Here is an 18840-nt window from a genome sequence, read left to right on the forward strand (position 1 = left end):
GAGAGAGAGAGAGAGAGAGAGAGAGAGGAGAGAATGTGTTGTCTTTTCTAATAGTTTTTGAAAATAAACTATGTGATTTCTACTGTATTGTCTTTGTTGAGGGGCTATAAGGCTTGCTGAAATTCAGCTGGAAAGGTCACCCAGAGGGAGCATAGCTTGTTAAGATTGTCAGAGTATTTGAAATCATATGTCAATCACCACAATTTTTTTAAGTCATTAACAAAGGTCACTAATTTACTCTAAAATGCATTAAATACTTATTTTAAATGCTAAGTAATTTCACAAAAATATGTGACTTTAGTTTTTACTATACAGAGGTTTAATAATATATTTATTCATATTTTTTGTATTTTTAATTTTTTTATAGATATACATAATGATAGAATGTATTTTGACATATATGGAGTGTAACTTATTCTAATTAAGATCCCGTTATTGTGGTTGCACTGATGCGGAGTTTCATTGGTCATGTATTCCTATATGAACATAGGAAAGTTGCCTCTAATTAATTCTATTGTCTTTCCTATTCCCATCTCTCCTCCCTCCCCTTCATTCCAATGATCTTCTTTTCTTTCCTCTGCCAGCTTGTTTTGTGTTAACATTGTATATTATAACATTTGGCCTTTGGTGTGTGGGGATTGGTTTATTTCACTTAGGATGATAGTCTTCAGTTCCATCCATTTAATGGCAAATGCCCTAATTCTATTTTTCTTTATGGCTGAGTAATATTTCATTGTGTATATATGCTACATTTTCTTTATCTGCTCATCTGTTGAAGGGCACTTTGATTGCTTCCTTAGATTTCTATTGTTAGTTGAGCTGCTAAAAACATGAATGTGGCTGCATCACTGCAGAATGCTAATTTTAAGTCCTTTGGGTTTATAATAAGGATTGGTATAGCCAGGTCAAATGGTGGTTTTATTCCAAATTTTCTGAGTAATATTTATAGTGCTTTCTGGAGTGGTCGCACCAATTTGCAGTCCCACCAGCAATGTATGAGTGAAACTTTTCTCCCACATCCTTGCCAACATTGTTACTTGTATTCTTGATAATTACTATTCTGACTGGAGTGAGATGGAATCTCAATATAGTTTTAATTTGCATGTCTTTAATTTCTAGAGATGTTCAACATTTTTTATGTGTTTGTTGACCAAACGTATTTTTTTTCCTGTAAAGTGTGTGTTCAGTTCCTTTGTCCATTTATTCATTGGGTTGTTTGTTTTTTTGTATATCCTGGAGATTGATGCTCTATCTGACACAGAGACAAACCTACATAAATACAGTTATCTCATACTAGACAAAGGCACCATAAACATGCATCGCAGAAAAGATAGCCTCTTTTCAAGTGGTACTGGGAAAACTGGAAATCTATATGCAGCAGAATGAAATTGAACCATATCTCTCACCTTACACAAAATTCAACTCCAAGTGGATCAAGAACATAGTCATTACACCAGAGACACTGTGCCTAGTAGAAGAAAATTTAGGTCGTACTCTCCATTATGTCAGCTTAGAATCTGAATTCTTCCACAAGACTCCTAAAGCATAAGAAGAAAAATCCAGAATCAATAAATGGGCAGTATCAAAGTAAAAACTGTTCTCATATCAAAGAAAACAAGAATGTGCATAGACGGACTACAGAATGGAAGAAAATCTTTGCCACCTGCACTATAGATATTTTAAATATGAAACAAGTGTCATACTTTCTGGCCCAGGAAGTATTCTGAATGAGTCTAACAAACTGTTAATTTGATATCAAATCTTATAGCTAGCTATGTTGAATCAATGTTTGTTTTACAAATTAGTTTTAAGCCACATGGTTAATTGCAATTTATTATTGTGGAAAGTCAAATATCACAGAAGTACAGAGATTTAACATTAAAATTATTTACCTTGAAATTCTATGTATTTTTTGCAAATTATTTACACAGTGTTTGTACAAGTTCACATATATTTTACTTCATTCCAAAGTGCTTTTCAAATTTCTGAACTTTAAGAAAGTCAATTTGACAAGAACAGCATGGTTTAGTACTTTATAACATTAATTGTAAGAGTGTTTTCACTGACTGTTAGCCATGGAGTTCCAAAGAAAGTATCTCATAAACAAATATGATGATGTGTGGGTTATTGCTGCTTGTGATTAGTAAATATAGAATTTCAATAGCAAGATGACTTTTCAATTTGATTTAAAAATGTTACCCCACATTATGTTTTCTTAAAAATAGTTTATTTCTAGTATTATAGGTTATGAGTCTTTTTGAAAAAAAGTCTTGATTTCATTTCTGTTTTCTACATATCATTAGATTTTTGAAGCATGTAAAGTTTAAAAAATTAATTGACACATAATAATTGTGCAAATTTATGGGGTAAATTATGATATTTCAATTCATATATAATATTTAATTGTCAGATCATAGTAACAACAGATCCATCACCTGAAACATTAGTCATTTCTTGTTGGAAACATTCAAAATCTTCTCTACTAGCTATATAAAATATGCAATTAACTGTTATCAATGTTACTTATTCTACTATGTAAAAGAACATTAGAATTATGACTCAAGTATAGTCACACCCCTCTGTTTTTTCCATTATTCTTTCCCCTTCTTCCTACCTTTTTCTACTTCTGTGTGTTTAACATTTGTGCTTCTGCAAATGAGAACCTATGGTATTTGTTTTTTGGTGCTTGCCCTATTTCACTTAACATGATGTGCTCCAGTTCTGTTTATGTTGGTGCAAAAGGCAGGACATCACCATTTCTTTTGGACAAGTAATATTTGATTGTGTTTACAAAACACATTTCTTATACTTATTTGTCCATTGATGGGAACTTAGTTTTATTCCATATTTTGGCTATTGTGAATAGTGATGTGAGAAATATGGGAGTATAGATTTTTTTAACATATCAATTCCCTTTTATTTGAATATATACCAGTAGTGAAATTTCTGGATAAAGTGATATTACTGTTTCTGGATATTTCTTTCCTTTTTTGGGAATTTCCATGATGTTTTCCAATACTATACCAATTTACATTCTTGGAAATAAAGTATAAGCATTCCCTTTCTCTGCATTCTTGCCAGCAATTTTTTTGTGGTCTTTTGATAAAGCACAGTCTTACTGAGGTGAGATAATTGATATCTAATTTTGGTATAATTTGCAGTTTCCGAATAATTTTCAATGCTGAGTGTTACTTAATGGCCATTTGTCTATATTCTTTTGAGAAATATCTAATCAGGTCTTTCCCCCAATTGTAATTGTGGTTGAGATTTATCTATCTATCTATCTCTCATCTATATATCCAACTATCTATGTATTTATCTTATATCTATCATTTATCCATCCATACTGGAGATTGAATACAGGGCCTGTGCATGCCAAGCAGTGCTCTTCCACTGATCTACATTTCCAACTCTTTTTACTTTTTGTGTTTGCTAAACTGCCAAAGTTGGCATTGAACTTGCAATTCTCCTACCTCAGATTTTCTAGCAACTGGGATTAGAGAAATGCCAAATATGCATAGTCCAAGAAGGGGAATAGCTGGGTCAAATGGTGATTCCATTCTCATCTTTCCAAGAAATCTCCATACTGCTTTCCAAATTGGCTGCACTAATTTGCAGTCCCACCAGCAATGTATGAGTGTACCTTTTCCCCTGCATCCTTGCTAGTACTTGTTGTTGTTTGATTTCATAATGGCTGCATTAAAAAATCCTCAATAAAATTCTGGCAAATCAAATACAAAAACCTATCAATAAGATTGTGCACCATGATCAAGTGCCACAAATAAATGATCTCACACTACATCTGAAAGCCCTAGTAAAAGAAGAGCAAATCAACAGCAAATTCAGTAGAAGGCAAGCAATAATTAAAATCAGAGCTGAAATCAATGAAATCAAAAGAAAAGAAACAATTAAAAAAACTGACAAAACTAAAAGTTATTTCTTTGAAAAAATAAATAAGATCAACAGATGCTTAGCCATGCTAAAGAAGAGAAGAAGAGAGAGAACCTAAATTACTAGCATAAGGGATGAAAAAGGCAATATCATAACAGACACTACAGAAATACAGAATATAATTAGAAATTATTTTGGAACTTTATACTCCAATAAAATAGAAGATAGTGAAGGCATCAATAAATTTCTTAAGTCATATGATCTGCCCAGATTGAGTCAGGAGGATATACACAACTTAAACAGACCAATATCTAGTGAGGAAATAGAAGAAGCCATCAAAAGATTACCAACCAAGGAAAGCCCAGGACTGGATGAATATACAGCAGAGTTTTACAAAACCTTTAAAGAATAACTAATACCAATACTCTTCAATATATTTCAGGAAATAGAAAAAAGATGGAGTACTTCCAAATTCACTCTAAGAGGCCAACATCACCCTGATTCCAAAACCAGACAAAGTCACTTCAAAGAAAGAAAACTACAGACTAATATCTCTAATGAACATAGATCCAAAAATCCTCAATAAAATTCTGGCAAATTGGATACAAAAACATATTAAAAAGATCATGTACCATGATCAAGTGGGATTCATCCTGGGATGCAAGGCTGGTTCAATATATGGAAATCAATAAATGTAATTCACCACATCAATAGACTTAAAAATAAGAACTATATGATCATCTTGATAGAGGCATAAAAAATTTGACAAAATGTTATGTTCAAAACACTAGAAAAACTAGGGATAACAGGAACTTACTTCAACATTGTAAAAGTTATCTCCACTAAGCTCAGGCCAGCATCAATCTAAATGGAGAAAAATTGAAGGCATTTCCTCTAAAGTCTGGAAGAAGAAAGGGATGTCCTCTCTCACCACTTCTATTCAACATAGTTCTGGAAATACTAGCCAGAGCAATTAGACAGATGAAATAAATTAAAGGTATAACTATAGAAAAGTTAAATTAGCACTATTTTCTGATGACATAATCCTATACCTAGCAGACCCAAAAGTTTCTACCAAGAAACTTCTAGAACTAGTAAATGAATTCAGCAGAGTGGCAGGATATAAAATCAACACCCATAAATCAAAGGCATTCCTGTATATTAATGACAAATCCTCTGAAATGGAAATGAGAAAAACTACCCCATTCACAATATCCTCAAAAAAATAAAATACTTGTGAATCAATTGAACAAAAGAGGTGAAAGATCTATACAATGAAAACTACAGAACCTAAAGAGAGAAATAGAAGAAGACCTTAGAAGATGGAAAGATATACCTTGCTCATGGATAGGCAGAATTAACATTATTAAAATGGCCAAATTACCAAAAGCACTTTACAGATTCAATGTAATTCTGATCAAAATGCCAACAGCATTCCTCACAGAAATAGAAAAAACAATCACAAAATTCATCTGGAAAAATAAGAGACCCAGAATAGCTAAAGCAATTCTAAGCATGAAGAGTGAAACAGGTGGTATCCATGGAATTTTAATTATTCCATTCTCTGTTCCCCACTTTCCCTCCTCTCTTTCTTCCTTTTATTCTTCTTTCTCTAATCTACTGATTTTTCTTTCACTTATTTATTTTTATTTGTACTTTCTATATATACACAATGCAAAAGTTTGCTGTGGTATCCTTTGCTCATGGTTGTGCTTCTACAGTATTTGTGATATTTGTTACTATCAGGCAAAGGGGCATGACATCACCTCTTTCATAACTTCCCAGCTTTTGTTGTTGTTGGTCCTGACATGAACAACTCCATTTTGATTTTGAAAGCTTTCACAAGTTTTGTTTGTTTGTTTGTTTTTTAAACTTATTTTTGCAGTACTGGGGATTGTCAAACTGAGGGCCTTATTCATGTTAGGCAAGTGTTCTAACACTAAATATCCAGCATTAGATTATTAGATGTGATTTAGTCTCTGTATGAGTAATATTTATGACATCAGTATCACTGATTATCAGTATAATGTATTCTAACATTAAGATTAATGTTAGTACAGTAATTATAGAAACTTTATTTTATTGATGTTTTTTTCATTTTTGCCACATGAATTTTTCTTCTGTCCTTTAGGTTTAGTTTTCTTGTCATTAAATTTGCACTGATTTAAAATATGAGGTGAGGGAAAATGTAATTCTTTTCATATTTTACTTGTCCTCACATCTCCCAACACTGACTGTGCTGCAAGGACCTCAGCCAGCATTGCTGTGTTTTATTTGGTGGCCTTTACATGGATTCATAAGCATCTCACAACACAAGAAAAAATTATCACTATTATAAACAGTAGGGCCAGGGTAATAGCATTATAAGGATTAGTTAATTTGACTATCAGGTTTTCCCAATGTTCAGTTAATCCCCAGAAGAAAGAGGAGGTTGTTAAGATAAACACCTTAGTCTCATAGATTTTGAAAATTGCCTTAGTAAGGTTATGCATAATCATAACATATTTAGTATTCCAAGCACCCTTAATGTACTGAGAAAAACTGGAGAACAGGAAGGTTACCTTTTCAGATACAACATATTGGTGACACAAATAGAATAGAATTCAGGGTCACAAGTGAGCCTTTGCAACATAAACAGAACATCTAGTTGTTACTGGTGGAGCTCTAGTTCCTGCTGAATAACTAAAATAGTTGCTCAGGACAGTATTTAAGTCATTTTGAATGTGACAAAGCTTCTGCCATGGCAGTAGAAAAATAGTTTACAGTCTGAGCAGATACACTGAGCAAAGCAGCGGCAGTCGCTGTGGAGGTGATGGTGGTTACCAGGGCAATAATCCTAGCAATGATGAGGCTAACTGAAACCTTGTCCAGTGTAGGGCTTATTCAGAAGATTATTCATCTCCATGTCCCATGGATTCCTCCACTCTCTGGACAAGTTCACTGGAAGCCAGATTGCTAGGGGCACTCCAAAGATAAATATATGTTTCACTTTCATAGCAGGGGTTATACAATTTGTGAGTCAGCAGAATGAATTGACTCTACAAGGGATCTCTGTATGAGTAATATTTATGACATTAGTATCTTTGATTATCAGTATAGCAAAGGATGGCATAACACAAGGTTGTGTATAGTGGGTATGGGTATAATTTGGCATGAAGGCAATCCATGGTCAGGGTCTGGACTCAATATAAACCCATTCATCTAGCCAGCTGCTACCCATTTGATAAGTCTAGCAGCCAGCAATATTGGCATGATATCCATCATGCTATACTGATTTCCTGCATAACGATTGGTAATGGCTTGTACCTTGTAGCAGGTACTGCAGTAGCCCATGTGTTTTTTTTGGCACATCAGTTATGTTCCGGGGCGCTGCACCTGTAAAGGCACATAGATGTTATTCTTCCCTGGAGAAATTCCTCTTATCAAGGAGAAAAGGTATGGTTGTGAAACATTGATTTCATGGGATGCTATCATCTGAGAGAGGTTTTCCAAAAGTGTTGTTGGGAATGTTGGCAGCAACGGTTTCTTGCATTTGCCATGGGGGAGTCTATAGCTATAGGTAGTATTAACTCTAACTCTAAGGTCAGTGAGAGATAGACCAACATATGACTTACTATAATTATCTACAATAGTTTCATTGGCAAGAACAAAACAGAAGGGACTATCTGGATTACAGATTTCATTATCTACTGTGGAGAAACAAATAGGCAGAGTAGGTGTGGAAATGCTGGTATTCCAGAGTACATTTAACTCCTGGACGGATAACTCAGGATCAATAAGGTTGGAATCATTGGGAAAGAGCTTAGGTAGGGCACCTTCCCAATTAGCAACTGCTAAAGGTACTGGCCTAATGACCAAAGCCCAATTTACCTGGTGGGAGGCTTCACTGTTAGCATTTAGTATTACACCCAATGGGACCACCATCATAAGCCCAGGGATGAGGTTGCCACCAGGTAAAGGGGCCAATCTGGTGGTGTGTTCAACAAGACCTTTAAGATGACCCCAGTTTACTTTATGTGAGTTCTATTTGTGTTGTTGAGTCCTTTGCTTGAGATGTTTCTCCTCCAGAGTTAGTTCCTTCATCTTTGTGGTTGGTGGTTCTCGGGGTCCAGAGCTTGACTTCTGGCAGGCACTCAGATAGGGTGAGGCTCCTGTTAACATAAGCAAACCCTTGATCCATGGTTAGAAGGGACCACCCCATGCATTTGTTATGAGATTTTTCCATGAGTCCATTGGTAAATGGTAGGGCCCCATGAGGGTGTCCCAATGTTTATGAACTGCTCTTTCTGTGGAAAATGTTGACATTGAAAGGAAATTTAAAGCAAATAAGGTTTTGTTCAAAGCATCACAAGGAGACTTGGTATATTTCCCCCCCCCTCTGTTTTGTAGCATGGTCTTTAATTCTTTGTGTGTTCTTCTAGGATGCCTTGAGCCTGAGGGTTATAGGGGATCCCAGTCAAGTGCTATATATGCCAACCATTGCAAACTGCTTGAAATGTCTTGCTAGTATAGGCTGGCCCATTGTCAGTTTTAATAGACATGGGAACATCTATAATTCCAAAACATTTAAGTAGATGGGAGATTACTTTTTTTTGTGGTTTCTCCTGTGAAGGCTGTGGACATTACACAGCCTAAATAGATATCAATGACTACATGAATAAATTTATATTTCCAAAAGGGACATAATAAATGACATTCATTTGCCATAAAGCTTAGATTTTAGCACTCAGGGATTCACTCCAGCAGGTTATAAAGGGCCAGTGGGAAAAAAAAGTACACATTTTTTATAGTCTCTTACTAGCTATCTGCAAGCCTCTTTAGTCCTGCTTTTCTGCAACTGCCATAGTTGGGGTCAGCAGAGAGGCTTGAGTTTCCTGTGTTGCTCTATCCTGGATGGCCAAAATCAAGTCATCCAGTGTGCCATTTTGTAGTGCTGTTACTGCTGCTTTATGTTCCTCATTTAATTCTTCTCATATCAATCCCTTGGCTAGGGCTTACCTAGCTCCTTCATGAGACACCTTCCCTTCCACTTCCTTCTTTATATTGTCAATGAACTGTGGCAAGTCTTCAGTGGCTTTCTGCCTTACACCCTGTCTAGAAACTGTACATCCTTCATCTGGTAACTTCCTCCAGGCTCTGAGCCCAGAGCCACACCTGATCAAAATAATTTGGTGGGCCTGTAGCTTGTCCTGCAGGGGAACTGAAAGTTACTTCTCACTGCAAGCATTCAGCTGGGAGATTAACACTTGTGATGTGGTTATGATACCTCTGCTGTCCACATTCATCATAGAAGAATGCCTTCCACTTCAAAAATGTTGCAGGCTCAAGAGCAGCTCTGGCTAGGTCTTTCGAGTCTTGAGGGCAATTAAATTCAAGACTGGATAATTAGAGCATTTGCTCTGTAAAAGGCCCCAGGGCTATTCCTCTTTTACTGCCTTCTTTAACTCCATCAGGGTACCCAATGCATGTGGATACCAAGTGGCAGGGTGCTGTGGTGTGGGGGCCATGTTGACCAGGAAGGCTTGTCTTCCCTTACCTTATTTTTTATCACTTATCATACATAGATCTTCAAAAGGATCTCTGGACTCTTGGAATGGGTTTCTGAAAGACTATGGCTTGGGTCTGTCTGGCAGCCTGGTCATTTCTAAGCTGTCATAGTCCCTTGCTGGCTTTTGCATTGCCTCATAAGGAGGCATTTGCCATGGACTTAGGGAAAGATACAATTTTTTGCTTGTCAGTAGAAGACGCACTTGTGCAATTTGTGGTCACCTCTTCCTTCACTATGAAGTCTAGGGGTACCTGTTCCTGTCTCTCTCCCTCCTGCACCTCTTGTGGTTCCTTGCTTTGAAGTAGATTCTCACTTCTGCTTTTTCCCCTTGTCTCTCACAGCCTCATCTTCCCTCAGGGCTATCACTTTATGACAAAGGTCTGTTGCAGGACCCCCTAAACTTTGCTAAATGGCTGTCACAATAGAAAAAAATGTAGTGGTAAAGTATACCCCTGTCTCACTTCAGCTTGTTGTATTTGCCATTATCTTGTCCCATATCCTAGGATCAAAAACATGAGCAGCATTCCACAGGCTAGTGTTTATTATTACATCCTAGAACGTCTGGGCTTCTCTCTTATTCAGGGTTAAATCTCTAGTATCTAAGAGAGTGTGTAGCACTTGCAGCCATGTGTCTTTGGTGGAACTTGGTAGGTTCCCTATGTCTCCTTCCTCACCGCTCTGTGAGGGCCACACCCTTTCATATAGGCTTACCTTAGGTCCATGTTCGCGTCACTGCATGAGATCTCTTTCGTCCAATGAGGAGGTCCATGGAAGAGGGTAGTGGAGAGTGTGGCTGTGGAGTCACTAATCAAGACCTCCAGAGACCAAGCAATAAGCAAGTCTGATTTTATTGCGCAGTTACCATGTATATATACTCGGGCAGTATCTAAGCACATTACAGGCGGTCACTAATACAATTTCTTGCCAACTGTCCTTGTAGTGACCAATCAAGCAGCGGGCTGTGGAGCAAGTGCAGGGACTACAACACGTGGACTCATGCTCAGGGCTGTGTCTATGGGGTAAGCAGTTTCCTCCTGCACCTAGCACAAAGGGAGTGGTTTGCCACTCATATGTCTTTAATGTATGCCACATACGCAATACTCCATGCAACTTGTCCTCACAGACAAGGAGTCAAGGATCTTTGGTATGAAGCAGGGTTAGAATTTGAGGCAATCTGGGTAGGGCTTCCAGAGAGGAAACAATTGTTCAAATAAAAGATGAGGGTAAACTCTAGCCCTCTGGAGCCTGAAAGGAGATTATTGTGATGTCTTTGTGTCTTCTTAGCATTCATATTTCTGAGTATAAAGGGCTCATTTAAAGAGATTTATTTGGCAAAATGATTGTAAGATAGAGAAGGGAAAGAAATTTTACAGTAAACCTGAGGGAGAGACTTGGAAAAATAGATATGGGGAAGACCTCACAGAAATAACAAAAGGAAGTTTATTTCATGGGCATTTGGGAAGAGTGAATTATGAAAAATTACAATTTCTCATTTCTCTGTGCTGGGTAAAGTGACTGTAACATATTAGAAGTATAATAAAATTTCTGGTGGAATTTTATACATCTATTGTTAATGTTTTTGGAAAACATACAAGAAACTCAATTAAATTGAAAATTCTGAAAATTGACCATTATTGCATAGAAGATATTTAAGCAAATAAGATCATTTTTTTTTATATAAAGTTGTGACTTAACTGGGCATCTTGCTTCTGCCAATCCTTTTTTTATTGACATAACATGGTTCTTCTTAGTGCTAATCATGTGCTGTTCACTCTGTTCTACTGGACACCCCTTGGTGAAAAAAAACAGTCACTTACCTGCTGTGCTGAAATCTACATTGTATTATGTGTCTTTCAGGGTGAAGATTAAAAGAAGATCTGGGAACGGACAGTAAACAAGGAAGTAAACAAATTTAAACACAAATATGTATCATATAGAATATGTGAAGAGAATGTCATAATGACAACTGAGAGACTTTTAACTTATATAAGAAATTATTGCAGTTGGACAGAGTGGTGCATTCCTGTAATCCTAGGAGCTCTTGAGGCTGAGGCAGGAGGATACAGAGTTCAAAGCCAGTCTCAGCAAAAGTGAGGAGCTAATCAACTCAGGGAGACCCTGTCTCTAAATAAAATACAAATTGGGCTGGGGATCTGGCTCAGTGGTCAAGTGACCCTAAGTGCAATCCCCACTACATAACATCCCACAAAAATAAACAAACAAACAAATAAATTCATTGCAAACAAAAGAAACAATTATTGTTTTCAATGTGTAATCAGATGCAATTTTGTGTGGATGGACCTTTCTATGCAGAAAATGGAAAGATGGAACTAGAAGGTAATTTAGAGGTTAGGTTGAATATAATTAATATTATGACTAACAAAGAAAGGATGCATAGGACTTTAAGATTTATTGCCAAAGAGAGCTGAAGGAAGAGATTTAATAAAACTTTAAATTATGAATGTGGGCACTCCTATCCCTCAATTTAGAGAAGGGGGAATGAAGCATGGTGATTTAGATATTTTTGAAATATCTCACAATGAATGAGTGATAGTATGTATTTCAACACAGAAAGGATAGTCTCAAATTGAACACTCAACTATTACACAAAATTGCCTCTTGGAATACAGAGAAATTCCTGTAATTAACACAGCATTTAGCTACATGATATGCTTCTCAAAAATGTCTTGAAAAATTGTCTCTGAAAACGAGGATATCTATGCTACTTGGAAACTCTAATACTTACAAATACCAAACTAAAATTCCTTAGGAATAGAACAATTAGAGCAGAATCCATCACCATGTCTCCTGAAGACACATCTACCAACTGACCTTCTTTCTAAGAGAAGTTGTTCTGGGAGAACAACTGCAAGAAACACTCTGAAATGTAAGCTGATTTTAAAGTGTGACTTTGTCTCTTTACCCATTCACATAGTAAGAAAATGGCCAGATGTTTAATTGACTTGTAACTGTGAGCACTGAGCTACATGAGAAATTGTTTCAATTAAAAAAAGAAAAATAGTGTAATCTTCCTTACTTAAATTATCTAAACTTGTGTAGCAACAGAATCCCCTCCTCAGGACAGCGTTACTACTTTTATTCCTCTGCTGTCCTTAGATATTGTGGCCTTAAAAAACCTTAACATAAGAGTGCTAGTTCTTATTTGTATGGTAAAATTCTTCAGTGAACATAATCCTTTTGTCATTATACAATGTCCTTTCTTGTCTCTAGTAATTTTTTTGTACTGTATTTTACCTTGCCTCATATTCACACAGGCACTCCTACCTGGGTCCAGTCCTAGCAGGGATCCAGGGGTCCTAGGAGGAGTGGCATCGGACAGGAGGACAGGTAGCAATTTAGGAACAGCCTCCAAAAAAATCTGCTGCCCTAGAGGGGCTTTTACTTATACCTTTTTTACAGGTGTTTTTTCAGGTAGTTAATGGATAGCCTCAAAGCCCAAAACTTCTTTGATTTGCATGACTTTGAAGAGTTACAATATTTTCTGACATACATTGATTACCTAAGATATTGGGTACATTGTTTAAAATATTTTCCTATAACCTTAAATCATTATTAAGCTTTTACATTTTCACATCAATCATTAGGGATTTAGAATTCTGTTTAGGTAATTCAGAATTGAATTCTTTTCAGTATTGGTGTCTATTGTCTTTGTACATTTAAATTGTGGTTTTCTTAGTTTTTAGAAAGACAGATTATTTCTATTTATATTCTGGATTTTGACTATGTTGTTAGAATTAGTTTTAGAAGTTATTTACCCTGTTGAGGTTTAGCATATAGATTTTTACTGTATTTTGGGGACTTTGTTCTCATAGGAGTTTATTTTCATCAGTCCATGCAATGTTTTTCTTGTTGTATTGACATTCTGGGGTTGTTGGTGATATTGCTTTGTCTCTGCTCATGCCTTATGCAGAGGTGTATAGCAACTCCTGGGACCAGTGGCTAGTGCTGACTGACCTACTAAAGGAGGACAGAGCCTTGATGTCTGGGTCTCCTTGTGCCACCTGGTGGAGGGCATGCAGAAACAGAGCTTTGCTGCTGTGGTATATGGAACTACCCATGGGGGCCCCAACTGTGGATCAGAAGCTGGGAAAGCCTGGGGCATCAGGTCATGTAGATGGTCCCAAGTGTAGGACAGAGTTTGGGATTTTCCACTATGTCTCTTTTGGGCTTCTTATTTCCTGATCCTTTCTCTAGGAATTAGGTTTTGTTTTATTTGGTTTATGCTTACTAATGGCTCCAGGTCACAAAGCTCCTTGTTGTACAATTTAAGAGCACATAGGAGACTAAAAAAAAAAAAAAAAAAAGAAATCCAGAGGGAGCTTACAAGATTGGTGTCCTTAGGTCAGGAGGTTACTATTTAGTATAGTTTCAGGTTTCTAATATCACTGTCAACTTTTTAGAACTCTAGTGATCCTTAGAGGACAAACACAGGGGTAAGTGGGTTTCTGTCTTCCAGTTTCTCAACTGGTTGCCCCTTTAAACTGATTTTAATGCCTGTCATTGCTTTCTATTGCCTCCTTAGCCTTTATCTTTTTTACCCTATTGTATGCTTACTGATTGCTTAAGTGGTAGAAATGAGTTACCAAGGCCTCACAATTTTGTTCTTTTCAATGTGCTTGCTTTTCTCTGCTCTCCCCAAAGATGTTGTTGTCTATTCCTAGATTCCAGAGTCAAAGGAGCCAGAAACCGGCAAGATTTCTCTACCAGAAAAATCACTTAAATGTATTGGGTATTTGAGGTGTTGATGAAGAAGCATTATGTTCCACAGTTTCTAGGAGAAAAAGCACTCTGTCATTTTAATTATCTAATTTTTTTATGAATAACTTCTATTTTCTTTTCTTTTTTTCTCTCTCCTGCAGATGATGTCTCTTACTTGAAATGCCTAGGATGTTGCAGTATCATTTTACCTTTTTTGACTTAATGAATAATTTACACCCTCTTCCTGGACCATGTAAGGATATCTGGAGAAATTCATGACTGGAAATGGTTAAGTGGTCTTTAGTTTAAAATTTATATATATATCACCATTAGCTGTTACAGTTATGGATTTTTCTTTCAAAAGTTATTTTTTTTTAAATAAGTGCATTCAAATTCATCACAAATATATCTAAATTTCATTTTAGAAATTAGTCAACTGTATCCAACATTTTACTGTACTATTCAGGTTATAAACCTGATATCAATCATTAGCATAATAAAAATATTCTAGAATCTTTTCTCGGTTACTAGAAATCTGTTCTTAGTCTGTGCTCACAATAAACATTACTTAATTTGCTCAGATCATTAGTTAGCTCTGTACACCTATATTTTTAATGGATACTTGATAGAAATAATTTGTATAAGAATAGTTTTCTTCCATGTGAGACTGAATATAATTTATTGGCAGTCAATGTATTTTTATCTGAAATACTTTGTTTTTCACATTTTAAAAAACTTAATTGCTTATACATCCATAAATGGCTAATTTTATCTTTTAAAATTGGTCTTATATTCTCAATTCCCATGATTGCCAAATTATACAAAATGTGTTTACAATTTAGCTCATTGATTAGGAAAAATAAATGATTCGATGAATCCTTTTGGAAATAGACTTTTTTTTCTTGTTTTCATGGTCTGTGGTTCATGGTTTAATCATGTTAAGAGTTTTTAGAAGAAAAAGGTAGAATATCCAATACTATGAAGATATGAAAGAGGTAAAAGTGGTAGATATTTATTCTGGATAATATCTCTGCCCTGTCCTAAGATAAATCCTTACAGATTCTATCTGAATTACTAGAAATTCAGTCAAAATTTAACATAGGATAACATAGAATTTGTTGTTAAAATACAGTTTTACCAACATTTAAGAACATTGTGGGCTGGGTTCTTCATTTGTAAAAACAGGACTCAAATAATACCTAGCACCAAAAGTTACTCAATTAGAGTCAACATTATTAAATGAAACAGTGTATAAATCTGTTTGTAGAACACATTAAATGTCTGAAGAATATTTCCCCTGTTATTTACTGTTATTTACTATTCTGCTAAATGGAAGTGGTTTTGAAGAATTGTGATGTAAATACAAGTTCATCATTCTTCTTTAATTCTTTGTCTAAGTTGGCATAGGCCCCTTTTCCTTCCTCAATGTTATATAAATTTTCCTCAGTACCGTATTCTGTTCTTTACAGCCTCCACATTATTTAGAAAATAGTGATCATTTATTTCACTAAGAAGATTCACCAAAAGGACTTTTTTTTCTTTTCTTTTCTTTTCTTTTTTTTTTTTTTAGTCCTATAGGAAATGATTGCTCCTTACAGATACTGTCTGAGTTACAGGAAACAAAGTCCAAATTTAATGTTGGAGAATATAGAATTTGATGTTAGAATACAATTTTACCACCATTTCAGAAAATTGTGGGCTGGATGCCCACTTGTAATCCAAATGGCTCAGGAGGCTAAGGCAGGAGGATCATGAATTCAAAGCCAGCCTCAACAAAAGTTAGGCCCTAAGCAATTCAGTGAGATTCTGTCTCTAAATAAATTACAAAAAGAAAAGAGAAAATTGTGTATATTGTGTCTTATTATATATGACACATGTAAAATGTGTTACTGCTAATAAAAACACATTTACCAAATTTTCTTAAATTTCAGAATTTATCCATCTAATAAGTATATCTCCATGTACTTTCAACATTCTTTCTTGTGTGAGATGGAGGAGCAGAAATTCAGTTAGTGTTCTTGGAAGTAAGCATAACCCTAGTATTGTGTTGTGCACATGAACACATGAATCAAAAACATCACTTGAAATGAGTTATAGGATGAAATCTTTTCTAAATAGGTTTTTATAACATGAAAACATAAAATATAGTGTTCTCAAATTAAACTTTTTTTCACAAATTACTGCATTTAATTTCTTAAAAAAATACTTTTAGTAAAAGACAGCAAGGCAGACTTTTCTTTATAAATGTTTACATTATAAGTTGGAGTAAAAAATGAATATATGTACAATATGTGTAATATATAATATATGTAAAAGACACATGATATATATTTTTTATTCCCTGGTAGAAAATTTTGAAAAATCTTTTTTATGCAAATTCTCAGGGATAGATCACTAAATGTAATTTCCAAGAGATTTTTTTTCTTACCTCCAATCAGATGAAAATTGATGCCATCTACTAAGATGTACATGTAGAGGAGACAGCCTTTTATCTGGTTTATTTGACTTCTCCAGTTTCAATAGGAAAGAGTACGTGCTTGTCTAATAATGAAGTCAGTTTTTGCATCTCCTTTGTTGGTGACAAAGAACAAATATTTGTGGTAGACAGATCTAATGTATATCCAGACTATGCATTTGCCAAAATCTATGACACTGAATGTATTAATTCACCTGTCAAAGCTCTGCCTATCTCACTGACAAAATGGGAAAAATATGAACACTATGGCATAAGTTTTTGTGGGAGGGTTGTAGCAAATGAAATGTAAGTATTAAGGGTATTTTATAAACACAATACATGAAGAAGTAATAAATATTGTTGGTCTAAATAGTTCAAGATTCACCTGCTCATTCATTCATTCACTCATTATTGTATTCACTCAATAATTCACTTACAGAAAATGCTCTTTCTGCATACCTACATGCAGCACATATTCTTTAGGCTATTCAAGGATAAATGACAAATCCATTTGCTTCAAAAAGCTAACAATGGAATATAAGAATCATACAAATGAATGCTGAAAAGGGATCAATGTGAAATAAGACACAGGAACCAGGCACACCCAGATTGGAAAAATGGCTTCATGGGAAAATTAATGTCCTCATTTAGTGGCACAATAGTCAGCATAAAGGAAGGGACAGATGATGTCTAATGTCTATTCCTAAGTCCCAAATAACAACAAAACAAAAATCTGGCCTTTGGCCAGCATTCACTTTATTAAAAAAAATTTGTTACAAAGTGTTTGTGTTTATTGCATAATTTATGCACATTTCAGAAGATCACCAGAATGCTTCATGTATAACTTTTTATTTCTTAAATTTGTGTTCTTCTTTGTTTTTAATGACATTCTTTCTGATGCACTATTCCGAATATATTCGTGTTGATCTTCATGTACATTACAAAGAGCTATTGCCATGTGGTCAACACATGAAAAATAAATTATAATAAAAAAATAAATCATAATAACCAGAGAGACAACCTTGTTTAGGAGTATCTTTTTCATTTGAATACCTGGAAGTTTTACTAAAGTATCATGTGTTAACATAGTTTGTAATTCAATATTTTATAAAATGAAAAATAATATTTTCATCCTAGAATATTAACAGCACATTAACAGTTCATTCATTTTAAAAATGAATTTTTATAATCACCCAAGTGTAAGAGATTAAATATACTCCAAATTTTATTTTTGAAAAGTTGTTCAGGAATGTTATATTTGTGATTTTAATAGTGTGATTCTTACCCAAGTTGCAAATCAAGTGCAAACCTAGTGAATTTTAGGGAAAATAAGTGTCTTCCAGGTATCATTGTATTTTCATTTATAAATGCTAGAAAATTATATATCCATATTCTGTTTCATGGTTCTTTGGGCTAATGATTGTTCTGTGTACATTTTCCCAAAGTAACTCAGGAAATATAATAAGTCCTGACAATTAATCCAGAGGATTCAGTGATAACCCCATGACCCAGAACTGTCAGAAAAAAAAATAAAAGAATCTCTCTTGGGGGGAAAAAAAAGATTCACTTCCATGAATTTATATAAAAAATTAGTCCTTCTACCTTTTTAAAATTTAGAGTTGTTTTTAGTTATAAGCCACATTTACAAATGAGAGGAAATTTCCAACTTTTTTAGTAAATGACACTTTAAAGTTTTCATACACAAACAAGACTTTCCTTATGGCTTCTAATTGTTCTTTTGGTGTATGTTAGGTTTTCCTTCATAATGGATATATTTTTATCTTTCATATTTATTTTTTATTTTTAGGGATTACTAGTGACTGGAAAAATTACAACACATTGGCCCAAAATGAGAAATTTGTTGCCCTTTATAAAAAAAAAAATGTCTGGAACTACACTTTGATTTTGCATAGAGATTTAAAGTGTTGAACTGTAACTTGAAGAAAGAACAGACAACCAACAGTTTTTAGAAACAGGGCAGTTATGACTTGGCTGAGCAATTAAATGATTATAGGAAGAAAAGACCTTGATTTTAAAACTTGGGATTTTTCAGCATCATTAATCAGTTCCCCTTTTGTTCTGCTGTCTCTGAGATTTCTAATTCCCTAAAGCCAAGGCCCATCATTCTCTTTTTATAGTCTATTCCTGCCTTTTCTAGATTAGACCAGATAAGACAGTATTTACCCTCCTCAGTCTCCCTTATCTTATAATTTAGTTAAGTTCTTTT

The sequence above is a fragment of the Ictidomys tridecemlineatus genome, chromosome 9, assembly GCF_052094955.1.
Source record: "Ictidomys tridecemlineatus isolate mIctTri1 chromosome 9, mIctTri1.hap1, whole genome shotgun sequence".
NCBI classification, from domain to species: domain Eukaryota; kingdom Metazoa; phylum Chordata; class Mammalia; order Rodentia; family Sciuridae; genus Ictidomys; species Ictidomys tridecemlineatus.